At 34.4% G+C, this 12,781-nt stretch overlaps 1 non-coding gene across 1 annotated transcript; it reads right to left on the bottom strand.

The window, feature by feature from the left end:
* Positions 1-320: 320 nt before the first annotated feature.
* Positions 321-426, bottom strand: LOC121231151 (small nucleolar RNA R71). The gene has a single exon (XR_005929218.1). It is a non-coding gene; the product is annotated as a small nucleolar RNA R71 (small nucleolar RNA).
* Positions 427-12,781: the final 12,355 nt, after the last annotated feature.

Below are 12,781 nucleotides of genomic sequence, written 5' to 3'. Positions count from 1 at the left end.
AAGTATAGTTAGACCTGCTATTGTTGGAAATAATTTTGAACTAAAACCTAACACAATTCAAATGATACAACAATTTGTTCAGTTTGATGGTTTGCAGGATGAGGATCCAAACACTCATTTGGCAAATTTCCTAGAATTATACGATACATTTAAAATTAATGGCGTTTCTGACGATGCCATTTGTCTTCGGTTATTCCCTTTTTCATTAAGGAACAAAGCTAAACAGTGGTTGAACTCGTTACCACGAGGGTCAATTACTACTTGGGAACAAATGACTGAAAAATTTTTATTAAAATATTTTCTGCTGGCTAAAACAACCAAATTACATAATGATATCTCTTCGTTTGTGCAGATGGACTTAGAAACTCTTTACGATACATGGGATAGATACAAGGACCTACTGCGAAGGTGTCCTCATCATGGATTACCTCTATGGTTGCAAGTTCAAACATTCTACAATTGTGTGAACCTTTCGATAAGGCAAATGATTGATGCAGCAGCCAGGGAAACCATCAACAACAAAACACCTGAAGAGGCTTACGAATTTATTGAAAAGATGTCACTGAATAATTATCAGAGGCAAGTCATGAGGACTAAGCCAACTAAAACAGCAGGCATTTATAATGTCGATTCAGTTATTATACTGTCAAACTAGGTAGAACTTCTACATAAAAAGATTGATGGTTTACTTGGTTCTACTCAGGTACATCCACTAATGAGGTGAGAGATGAATGGAGGAGGAGCATGCACAGATTATCAGCCCTTAACCCTAGCATCGAGGAGGAACAAGTCCAATATATGGGTAACAATAACTCTAGATCCCAACATAACCCATATAGTAACACTTATAATGTAGGTTGGAGGAATCATCCTAATTTCTCGTGGGGCGGTCAAGGAAATCAAAGACCACAACATCTTCTAGGTTTTCAACAACCACCTTATCAACAGGAAAAGAAACCGAACCTTGAAGAGATGTTGTCTAAATTTATCTCAGTGTCAGAAAACTCATTTCCAAAAAACCGAGACAGCACTTAAAAATCAACAACTGTCGATCCAGGGGCTCGAAACTCAGATAGGCCAGCTTTCCAAACTAATCTCCGAACAAACATAAGGTATCTTGCCAAGTAATACTAAACCCAACCCAAGGGAACAGCTCAACGCGATTAATGTTCAAGATGAAGAAGGATTCGTTGAGCCTGAGCTAGAAACGAAGCAAGAAATTGTGGTGAGTAGAGATCAAGGTGAGGTAGGTCATAATAAAAACAAATCAGTGAATGTCGAATATGAACCTCGTGTGCCATACCCCAACGCGACAAGGAAAGACCGCTCAGATGAACAATTTGGTAAATTCCTTAAACTCTTAAAAAAATTACATATTAACTTACCGTTTATTGAAGCTCTATCGCAGATGCCAAACGCAATGACATTTTTAAAGGAGCTTTTAGGAAATAAGCAAAAGTTGGACGAGGCATCGCATGTGGAGCTAAATGCAATTTGCTTAACTATTCTACAAAATAAACTACCCAACAAACTAAAAGATCCAGTGAGTTTTACGATTCCTTGCTTAATTTTTAGTTTAGATGTTAATAATGCATTAGCTAATTTAGGGGCTAGTATTAACGTCATGCCCTAAAAAATGTTTAAACAATTAGGTCTTGGGAAACCCGAACAGACTAGGATGAGCATTCAATTAGCAGATAAAACTATAAGATTTCCTAGGGTATTATTTAAGATGTGCTAGTTAAAATCGATAAATTTATATTTCCCGTTGACTTCATTATTCTAGACATAGAGAAAGATAGCAACACTCCTTTGATTTTAGGATGGCCCTTTTTAGCAACTGCTAAAACGATTATTGATGTTGGTATAGGTGAGCTCCTACTCCGTGTCGGAGACAAAATAATCACCCTTCAAGCTCGCAATTCTGGCAACACATTGGAAATTGAAGGTTATCATCTAAACCATTCTACTAAAACTAACAATATGGTGTAACCTACTTTGCAGGAGATGAGTCTGAAGGTAGTACATAAGCCATTCTCAAGCAGTAGTAGAGGACCTATTCATGAAGATCGAAATCTACAAATCGAGGAGCTAGATGAATGGCGGATGCATAAACCGAGAACACACGATAAACAAACACTATGCCAGAACGAGCTCAATACCTTTCCAAATCAACTTAAGGTTGGAGATAAAGTATTATTAGATGCTACAGATCCTCACATTGTCATTACCAAACCGAATGAAGAAATCCCTCTTGTGGTTAGCATTTTCCCATTCGGTATAGTCGAGGTAAGTCATCCCAAGTTCGACACTTTTAAGGTAAACAACACCTGTCTAAAACCTTACTTTGATGAGAATGATAGCAGGAATGAGAATTATAAACTCCTCGAACCACCATGACCATTCAATAGAGAGGTAATTCGAGCTTAGATTATAAATAAGTGCTTCTCGGGAGGCAACCTGTAATATCCTGATTTTGGGCCTAGTCGGAATAGCGGTTTTGTGACCACAAAATCTGAGATAGAAATAATTATTTTATGATCATTTTGAGGTCTATGATACGATTTCATGATTGTGTGAAAATTTCGTGAAGAAATTTTATGCATAAAGTGCTTAAATTGAAATTAGGGACTAAATCGAATAATTTGTAAAACTTGCATTCTAGAAGTTTCTAGTATGAAATTGTTTTGAAATATTAATTAGGAGGTCTTAAATAGCAATTTTACCAATTTCTAAGTCTATGGACAAAAATTGGACACGGATGGAATTTTTGGAAAGTTTAATAGTAAGGGCATTTTGGTTATTTAGGGGTAAAATGAATTAAAATACAAAACTAAAAGCCAATTTTGCTCATCTTCAACCCCATGGCCGAATATAGCAAGGAGAAACCATGGATAGGGTTTTTCAAGCTTCCAAGCTCGATTGTAAGTCTGTTCTAGCCTCGTTTTTAATGATTTTTACGTTTTTGGAGTCCAGGTAGCTCGATTAAGTTTATGCTAGCAATAATTCAACCTAGGGTTCATATTTGGAAAAATACTCATAGGTGAAATTTATGTATTTTGGTGTTTTATGATAGAATATGAGGTTTTAAATTATGTTAGACAACTTGTACTACTCGATTTTAAGTGAAAACGAGCAAAAGGGCTTAATCGGTAAAAATACCTAATAGTCATAAGTACATGTTAGAGTGAGAATTTGATGTTACCATAGAAGGGAAAAATGATCAGCATGTCATAAAACATAAGAAAATAGGCTGAAGTTTAATTTACGAGCTTTGGGGCAAAAGTGTAAATATGTGAAAGTTTAGGGGCAAAACTGTAATTTTGCCAAAATATGATTTTGGGTCAATTTGAATAATGTGAGTCCTAATTAGACTATATTTTAAATGATAGAGCAAGGAAAACTAAAATTCGGGCTAAAATGGGGAAAGTACCAAGTTGTGGACGAAATGGTAAAAGTAGCCATTTTCGCATACGAGGTAAGTTCATATGTAAATGTTGGTAACATAGTTATTATTTTAAATATTTTAATGTTTTTTAAATGATATGATAATTATTATGAAATATTATACTGTGATAATTGTTTGTTAATATGTCAAATTATGTGATATACTTGGAAAATGTGAAATACTACCAAGTATCGGTAACGGCATTCCGTAGAAGATGGTTGAGACACATGATTGGGAAAAAGGTCCCGTTGAACCTTAGGAATGGATTAGGATACAAGTGACATGTCACTAGGATATTTGGGCATCCGAACTCGTTGAGTTGAGTCCGAGTTCACTTATGGATGCGAATGTTCGAATTCGTTGAGTAGAGTCCGAGTTCGAGATATGTAACTAGGCATCCGAGGTCGTTGATTTGAGTCCGAGTTCACTTATAGATGCGAACACCCGAGCTCGTTGAGTTGAGTCTGAGTTCACTTATGGGCGGGTTACATGGTAGCTTGGCTACATATGTGGCACTTATGTGCAAACTTTCCATGTATCCAAATTATATTCCGATGTGTTCAACGGGTAAAATTCTACTCAAATGGAGGAATACTCGAGATGAAAGGGACGTATTGGTAAGTGTTGTGAAATGAATACTTTGAACAAGTATGTACTTAACCCTCGGGTTGAAAACTCGATATAACAACAATATGGTAAGATGATAAATGAAAATATGATATGAATGTCTCGGTGATGATTATGCAAATGATGTTTTATGTTTGCGTATATAGTTGTGTTACTTGCTATTTGCATGTGAGCTTACTAAGAATTTATGCTTACTCCCTCCTTTTCATTCCTTGTAGTGTTGACAAGCCAGCTCGGAAATCGGGAACGGTCGGAGGCACACCCACACTATCCGTATACCATCTTGGCATAATGGCTTGTATATTTTGAGTATGGCATGTATAGCATTATAATCATTTTGTATATATGGTCTTATGATATGGTTATTGAGTGGTATGGAAATGCTTGGTAATGATTAGTCATTGGAATGGCTAATCATGATCATATTTTGTGTTATGTATGCTAAATTGCTAGCTAATCCATGGAAACCATGAAATAGGTAAAATTGACCATAAAATAGATTTAGACAGCAACAGTGATGTGAGTTTGAAAAATCATTAAAAATAGTAGAGATACAATTAGATGATGAATAAAATATGGAATTGAAGAATTATGAGTCTATTTTCATATGGATGGAACAAAATAGGTATATGAGTTATATTTTATGAGATGTTTAAATTTTTGTGAAACAGGTCCAGATAGATTTTTGAATCCCCTGTTCTGACTTTGGAAATTTACCCTAAATTTTTCAAAGATAATTATAAGTCATGATTTATATGTACAGATTCCTTATTGAGTCTAGTTTTATTAGAAACAAACGGCATAGTCATTGAAACTCTGTACAAGAAGATATCTGATTCGTAATACACAGAGTCAGAGTGGTCGAACCCTGAAATAGGGGAGACTTTAATTAATAAACTGTACTAATTTGCTAGAAAAAAAATTCTAGAAAAAAATAAGTAAATAGATATGAGTCTAGTTTTAGGGAAAATTTACGGAATTGGATTCGAGTTTTGTAACTCAAGATATGAATTTTTAAGCGACTGTGACGCAGATTGCTAGCTTGACTGAAAATTTTAAAAATAAATTGTTTGAGCTATTTAAGTAATGAATTAAGTCTGTTAACACCTCGTGTTCGACTCCAGCGACGGTCTCGGGTACAGAGCGTTACACAACCTGAGCACTAACTTATTAACTTCTTTAAATTTTAGTATTTAACACCTAACTTACTAACAGAGCTCTTGAATACAGGTTTCCCACACAGACACGACCAATAACACAGGCGTGCTTACGGCTGTGCAAAAATAGGGTAAAAGTTATCTTTCCCAACACGGGATGCGATAAGTGGCAACAGGCGTACGACTTGGCCGTGGTCAAATCTGCCAAATGAACACGGGCGTTCGACACGCCCGTGTCTAGCACCCATGGACAACATTGTCAAAATAACACGGGCGTGCACAGGGCTACACGATCGTGGGAGAAGCGAACCACATCACACACGGTCATGTAACATGATCATGTAGCCACACGACCAAGACACACGAGCGTGCCCGAAGGCTGTGTAACGACATCTCACTTTGCGACAAACATGGGCGGGACACGATCCACACGGGCATGTGAACCGGCCATCCCACTTGAAAAATTAGATTATCTATCTTATTTTATCTTTTTTTTTTTATTAATTTTTGAAGATTCTTTTGTTTTTAAACACGACTTATCTTTATGATTACTATCAAATTAGTCCCCCAATTCTCCTTTTGTCCTTTAGAATCATGTTTGTCCTCCAGCTTTATTTCCAACAACTCGCTCTCGCTTATCCAGGAATTTCATCCATTTTTAACTCAAAAAGTGTCACTTTTCTCATTATCTTATGAACTTACACTTACATTTGTCAAAATATCTATTTTTGTACATTGAGGACAATGTACATCTTAAGTGTGGGAGCGGGTATTCATTTCATTATTAGAAAAATCCCTGAATGACTGCCTTGTTCTCTTGAAAAACTCTCATATCATATTTAGGATAAATTTTGATTGATTTATGATTTTGATTGATATATCTTGAATTAAAACATAGGCATTTATGCATTAATTGTTTAAAATTTAAGACATTAGAGAATCGAGCATGATAAGTTGATTTTTAAGAGTTTAAAATTTTAGGTTGTTTCCCCAAAGTTTAGGTATTACTTTGAGTTGGAATTCACAAGTTTTAAACATCAAAAAGCCATAATTCTTGTGAGATTTTTAATCCTTTTGAGCATCTATTAATTCTTTCATGCTCACTTTTATTATTGCTTTGAGTGCGTCAGTATTGAACTGTTATTCTAAAACTTGCTTGATTATGATGTCATGACCACACCATTTGATTTGATATGTTAAAATGATTAAGGCACTTAGGATTAACCCACTCATGTCATGAAAAGCCTACCTCTACGATTAACCCTTAGTAAACCCCGTTGAGCTAACAAGCCATTTCTTATATTACCTTTAATATTAACCCTTAACCCATTATTGTTGAAATCCCCTAAATGAAATTTGATCCTTATTTTTGTCGAGATTTGAATTAAAATAGTTGCTCAGCTTTGTCTAGTTCTTAATAGTTAGTCTATGTTATTTAACTTGTTCTTATAAAAAAAATGTGTACACATTAGTAGTATTTAAATTTGGGAGCTGAATTTAATTTCATATTCTGAGAAGAAGCTCTGTTGTACACAAGTGATGATTAAATCTTTTTCTAGTTAAGTGATTTTTCAATTCAATCTCGATTCTAACCGTTTCTTTTAGCTTGTGACCACACCCCCTAACCAAAGCCACATTACAACCCTCTAAAGACCTTTTGATTGATGTCTCATCTCAATTTATAGTGGTGGAGATTTGATTTTCATGCAAGCTTATGGTAATAACTTTTCATATTGACTGATGAGTGCTACTTTCATTGTCCTTGAACACTTTGAGTGATTTGAGTGAAGCTTTAGTGGGAATGTTAAACTCCGTGAGATTTCGAATCGAGGTAACCACTTAAATAAGGGGAGATGCCTAAGTTTTGCATGATTAAATACTCAACCTGGAATGTTTGAAGCTCTAATGTTCTTTTAGTTGAATTCTCAATGTATGATTACCTGTGGATTGTTTTGAGATATTTTCGATAGAGATTATAAGTTGAGAAGGATTTATTTTGATTATGAGCTGAGGATTTTGCTTGAAGACAAGCAAATGCTTAAGTGTGGGGGTATTTGATAAACCGTAATTGATACATATTTTTACCCATGCTTAACACATTTTGATTGATTATTTTTCCTTAGAATTGGTGAATTCGATGCTCCTAATGCCTTAATTTCATGTTTTATACTTAGGTGAGCATAGGAGAGCGAAAGGAATGAGAAATGGGCCAAAAACGAATAAAATGGGCCAACATACGAAATCAACACGGCCTGGACTTCCTCACACGGGCAGACCACACGGTCGTGTCAATTTGGTAGAATCGAAGTACGACTCACACGGGTAGAACACATGCCCGTGCCATTCTAACAGGTTCGAGCACGGCCTGAAATAATCACACACAGGCATTCACAAGAGCGTGTCCTTGCTGAGCCCAAGTTGAGTCCAACTCGGAAAAGGCTAATTTTTAGGGCTCTTAGGAATTCTAAAGCCTATAAATACACTCTACAGAAGGAAGAAAAGAGGACAGGAAGAAAAGGAGGCAGGGAACTGCTCAAGGGAAGCCGATTGATCCATCTCAGAAGCCAGATTCACCATCAAGACTAAAGATCTCCCCTCAATTTCCCTTCAATAGTTTTGGGTTTTTTTATGTTTTTATTCATTATTCTTCTGAGATGTTTTCCTTTTTAGTTATGAACAAAATCCCCTAAATACTTAAGGGGAATGAAACCTAAGACGAATCTTGTTATTATTTTCTGAATTGTATTATAAATATTTAACTTGTTCTTAATTATGTGTTCTTAATTCTTGTTTTGATATCCAGGATACTAATTGAAGATAAGCTCTTATTCAGAGGAGGAATAGACCCTGTCTAAGAGTACATTTGTCATAATTAGGCGGAGTTGATTGCGTGCCTAGAGATAGGGTGACAAGATTTTGTCGGATTAGGGTGAAACCTAATAACGGGATCCATAGATCGAGTTAATACAAGCCTAGGGTGTTAATTAGAGAAAAGTCTCAATTATTCAATCTAGGGATTAGACGTTATTAGTCTTGAATAGGGATAATAACATAACTTAGGGATCTCTACGGAACAAGTGAAGTGACTAAATCGTTCGATTCGGAGTCAGAATAACAAGTGAAGTCTAGGTGGATTCTTCCTTAGGCATTGTCTTAATTCAATCATTTTTCCAAAAGTAATTCCCCAATTCTATTTTCTGTGAATTCTTAGTTTAGATAATTAGTTAGTTAAAACAAAACCCCCTTATTCTTAGGCTAGATAATAAAAAGACAATCATTACTAGTACTTTTAGTTCCTTTGGGTTCGACAATCTGGTCTTGCTAAAACTATACTACTGTTCGATAGGTCTGCTTGCCTACATCGTGATAATAGTTAGTTTCAAGAATGATTAATTATAATATATAAAACTTACCTGTCATGAAAATCACGATCATATCCTTTATAAATTCTAGGGTGAAAATGGGATAGAATTACTACGGATTTTGTATCAGGTTTGCCTTTTAGTCCTTCTAAAGAGAATTCTGTATGGGTTGTAGTAGATCAGCTTACTAACTCAGTTCATTTTTCACATGTGAATACTACTTATCCTTTAGAGAAGTTAGTTGAACCGTATATTGCAGAGATAATATGCCTTCATGGAATTCCTTCTTCCATAGAGTTTGATAGAGATCCAAGGTTTACCTTGAGGTTTTGGAATTAGTTATAGATACCTTTTTGAACTAAGCTATAGTTTAGTACTACATTTCATCCTCAAACTGATGGTCAGTCTGAAAGAGTTATTTTGATTATGGAAGATATGTTAAGAAGCTATGTAATTGATTTTGGATTGAATTGGGAAAGGTATGTTCCTTTGGTTGGGTTTACTTATAACAACAATTTTCATGTCAGTTTGAAAATGTTTCCATTTGAAGCTTTGTATGGTAGAAGGTGTAAAACATGTATTTGTTGGATAGAGCTTAATGAAAGAAAGTTAGTGGGTCTTGAATTAGTACGAGAAGTTGAAGAGAAAGTCTTTGTTATTCAAAATTATTTAAAGGCTGCACAGGATCTTCAAAAAGATTATGTAGATCAAAAAAAAAATTTATTTGAAATTGAGGATAAGGTATTTTTGAAAGTCTTTGCCTGGAAGAAAGTCGTCAGTTTTGGCCAAAAAGGAAAATTGAGTCTAAGGTTTGTAGGACCTTATGAACTTTTTGAGAAAGTTGAACCTATAGCTTATAGATTGGCTCTACCTTTTGAGAAATTATAGATCAAATCCTAATCATGTTGTACAAATTGAAAAGTTAGAGGTTGAACAGAACTTGTCTTATGAAGAAGAGCCTATCAGTACTTTAGCAAGAGAGGTAAAAGAGCTGAGAAATAAAAGAACTCCCTTAGTAAAAGTTATATGGAGAAATCATAGTACTGAAGAAGCTTCTTGGGAGAGAGAAAGTCAAATAAGAGAGTAGTAGCCATAGTTATTTTTAGGTATGAATTTTGTGGATGAAATTTTCTAAGTAGGGGATTGTTGTAACAGCCTATCCGACGAAGTCTCTGTAACGCCCCCGTACCCGAGACCATCGCCGGAGTCAAGCACGAAGTGTTACTAAACTTAATTCATCAATTAAACAACTTAAACAACTTATTACCAACCATGCATGGCAACCAAGCATATGCACATCACCAATATCAAACATAACATAAATAGCTAGATTTATAAGTTAGAATCATTAGCTCACTAAAGACCAATATATTTGGCCAAATAATAATAACACATGTTATAAAATTAGGTCCCTATACATGCCACTCACTTGATAAATCTAGCATATGTGTTTATACTGTCAAGGTGTTGGCTTGATAGTGTGATGCTACCTCCAAAAGTCTCCAACCCTGAGCTAACCTGACAACACTAAAAGAAATGGAAAGGAGGGGGTAAGCTTTATGCTTGGTAAGCTCACATGAAATAATAATAAACAATTTACTAACATGCTTCTTACAATAAAACTAACTCATTTGTACATTTACACATGTTCTGGTTAAGCTGTTTTCTTGAGTAATAGTCACTAAATAATTTATATTTAGAGTTACGGAACTCCAAATTAAGATCCGTAAATTTTCAAAAAAACTAGACTCATATATCTTTCCACCATAAAACTTTCAGGATTTTTAGTCCAGCTAATAAGTACAGTTTATTATTCAAAATCTCCCCTGTTTTGCTGTTTAACAGCTTCGACATTTCTTCACTAAAATTTATTTATCTCATAGTACAAAACTCATATGATGTTCTTGTTTGTTTTTATTAAAAGTAGACTCATCCAAGATTGTAGGAATATAAATTATATCCCAAAATCATTTTTCTATAATTTTTAACAATTTTTCCAAGTCAGAACAGGGGATCTCGAATTCATTCAGACACTGTCTCACAAGAATTCAATATCACATAATATGGAATTCTTTTGCTTCCCCTGTTTCTTTTATGTGAAAATAGACTCAATAAAATTTAATTACATATTTTTTGAAATTTAAGTCAACTTACACAATTTTTTAATTTCATTATCATTTACATGTTTCACTGTCATTTCCTTCCATTTTACCGAGGTTCGCTCAAATATCGAGCATATTGCTCATAAATTCAAATAAACATATACTTGCACTTGTTCATCACATAATCACTTTCACATTTATTTTCACTTAATCAATTTCCCGTTGAACTCATCAGAATAATAATAGATACACAATTGCCTGCACATTTTCTCATTTCCACACTTGTAGCCAAAGCTATCTGGTACGCATAGTAGCCTGCACTTAGTACTACACATGCGACCAATTATCCGGTGCATGTAGTAGCCTGCACTTAGTACTACACACGTGATCGAAGTTATCAGGTACGCAGAGTAGCCTGCACTTAGTTTTACACATGCGACCAATTATCTGGTACACGTAGTAGCCTGCACTTAGTACTACACATGTGACCTCACAATAGCTCATTGGTATCGTTTCTATTCTGAAGGTTCAACCGGGAAATTCCTCACTTTTCAACATTTTACTAAATTGTCTGAAATCAATTTAAATTCATAATTTACATCAAATAATCATTTGATAGGCAGCCACATTTCATATGATATCAAAATATATTAACATAAAAAGAATCGATAGATTATTTATATACAAACTTACTCGAAGTGTCGATCTCACTATCCATAGTACTAATTGTCCATTCATAGTATAATACGACACAACTCAAATAGAAAATCAGCTTTTAAGAATTTACATAACATAAATCACATATTTCATATATCACTTGTCATGTATCATCATTTTCTTGCACTTCATGTAACATTCTTTCATGTTATATTTCCACATCATAAACACCATTCCATCAACTTTTCCAATATATTAAATCATACAATATATGCAATAATAGTAAGAAATATAATTCAAACATAACATTGCATTATTATTATCATACGAACTTACTTCGATACAAAATATTAGCAATCGGGCCTATTCCTTGTAAACTTTGTTTTTCCCTCGATCACGACTTGAATCTCATTTCTCTTGATCTATAATAACAAATTAATTTATTTAATACATACATTCATCAAAATAGCCTTTAATACGAACTTTGGCAAAATTACCATTTTGCCCCTAAACTTTTACATAATTACACTTTTGCCCCTAGGCTCGGGAATTAAAATTCATCCCTTATTATTATGTTTTATGACATGCTGATCATTTTTCCCTTCTATGACAACATCAAATTCTCACTCTAACATGCACTTATGACTATTAGGTATTTTTACTGATTGAGCCCTTTTACTCGTTTTCACTTAAAACCGAGTAGCACAAGTTGTATAACATAATTTAAAACCTCATATTCTATCATGAAACACCAAAATACACAAATTTCACCTATGGGTATTTTTTCAAATACGAACCCTAGGTTGAATTATTGCTAGCACAAGCTTAATCAAGTTACCGGGATTTCAAAGACGTAAAAAACTTGAAAAACGGGGCTAGAACGGACTTACTATTGAGCTTGGAAAGCTTGAAAACCCTAGCCATGGCTTCCCCCATGCTAATTTCGGCCTCCATATGGAGAAGATGACCATTTTGTGTTATTTTTTCCATTTTATTTCATTTAATATACAAATGACCAAAATGCCCTTACTACTAAACTTTCAAAAAAATTCCATCCATGTCCAATTTTTGTCCAAAAACTTCAAAATGGTCTAAATACCATTTAAGGACCTTTGATTTAAAAACTCATAATAATTAAACACTTCGAACATGTAAAACTCAACTTTTGCACTTTTTACAATTTAGTCCTTTTGACCAAATTGAGTGCCCAAACGTCGAAATTTTTGAACGAAATTTTCAAGAAATCATTCCGTGAAATCGTAGACATAAAAATATAATAAAAATAAAATTTTCCTCGTCGAATATGTGGTCCTGAAACCATTGTTCCGACTAAGCCCAAAATCAGGATGTTACATTTCTCCCCCCTTTTAGGGATTTTTGTCCCATCTTACCAAAAAAATGGTTTCGGTTTTTCAATTGGATTCCTCA

Source organism: Gossypium hirsutum, chromosome A06 (assembly GCF_007990345.1).
Source record: "Gossypium hirsutum isolate 1008001.06 chromosome A06, Gossypium_hirsutum_v2.1, whole genome shotgun sequence".
In the NCBI taxonomy this organism is placed as follows: domain Eukaryota; kingdom Viridiplantae; phylum Streptophyta; class Magnoliopsida; order Malvales; family Malvaceae; genus Gossypium; species Gossypium hirsutum.
Note: the sequence above shows the minus strand (reverse complement) of the source record. Positions and strands in the feature narration are given on the sequence as shown.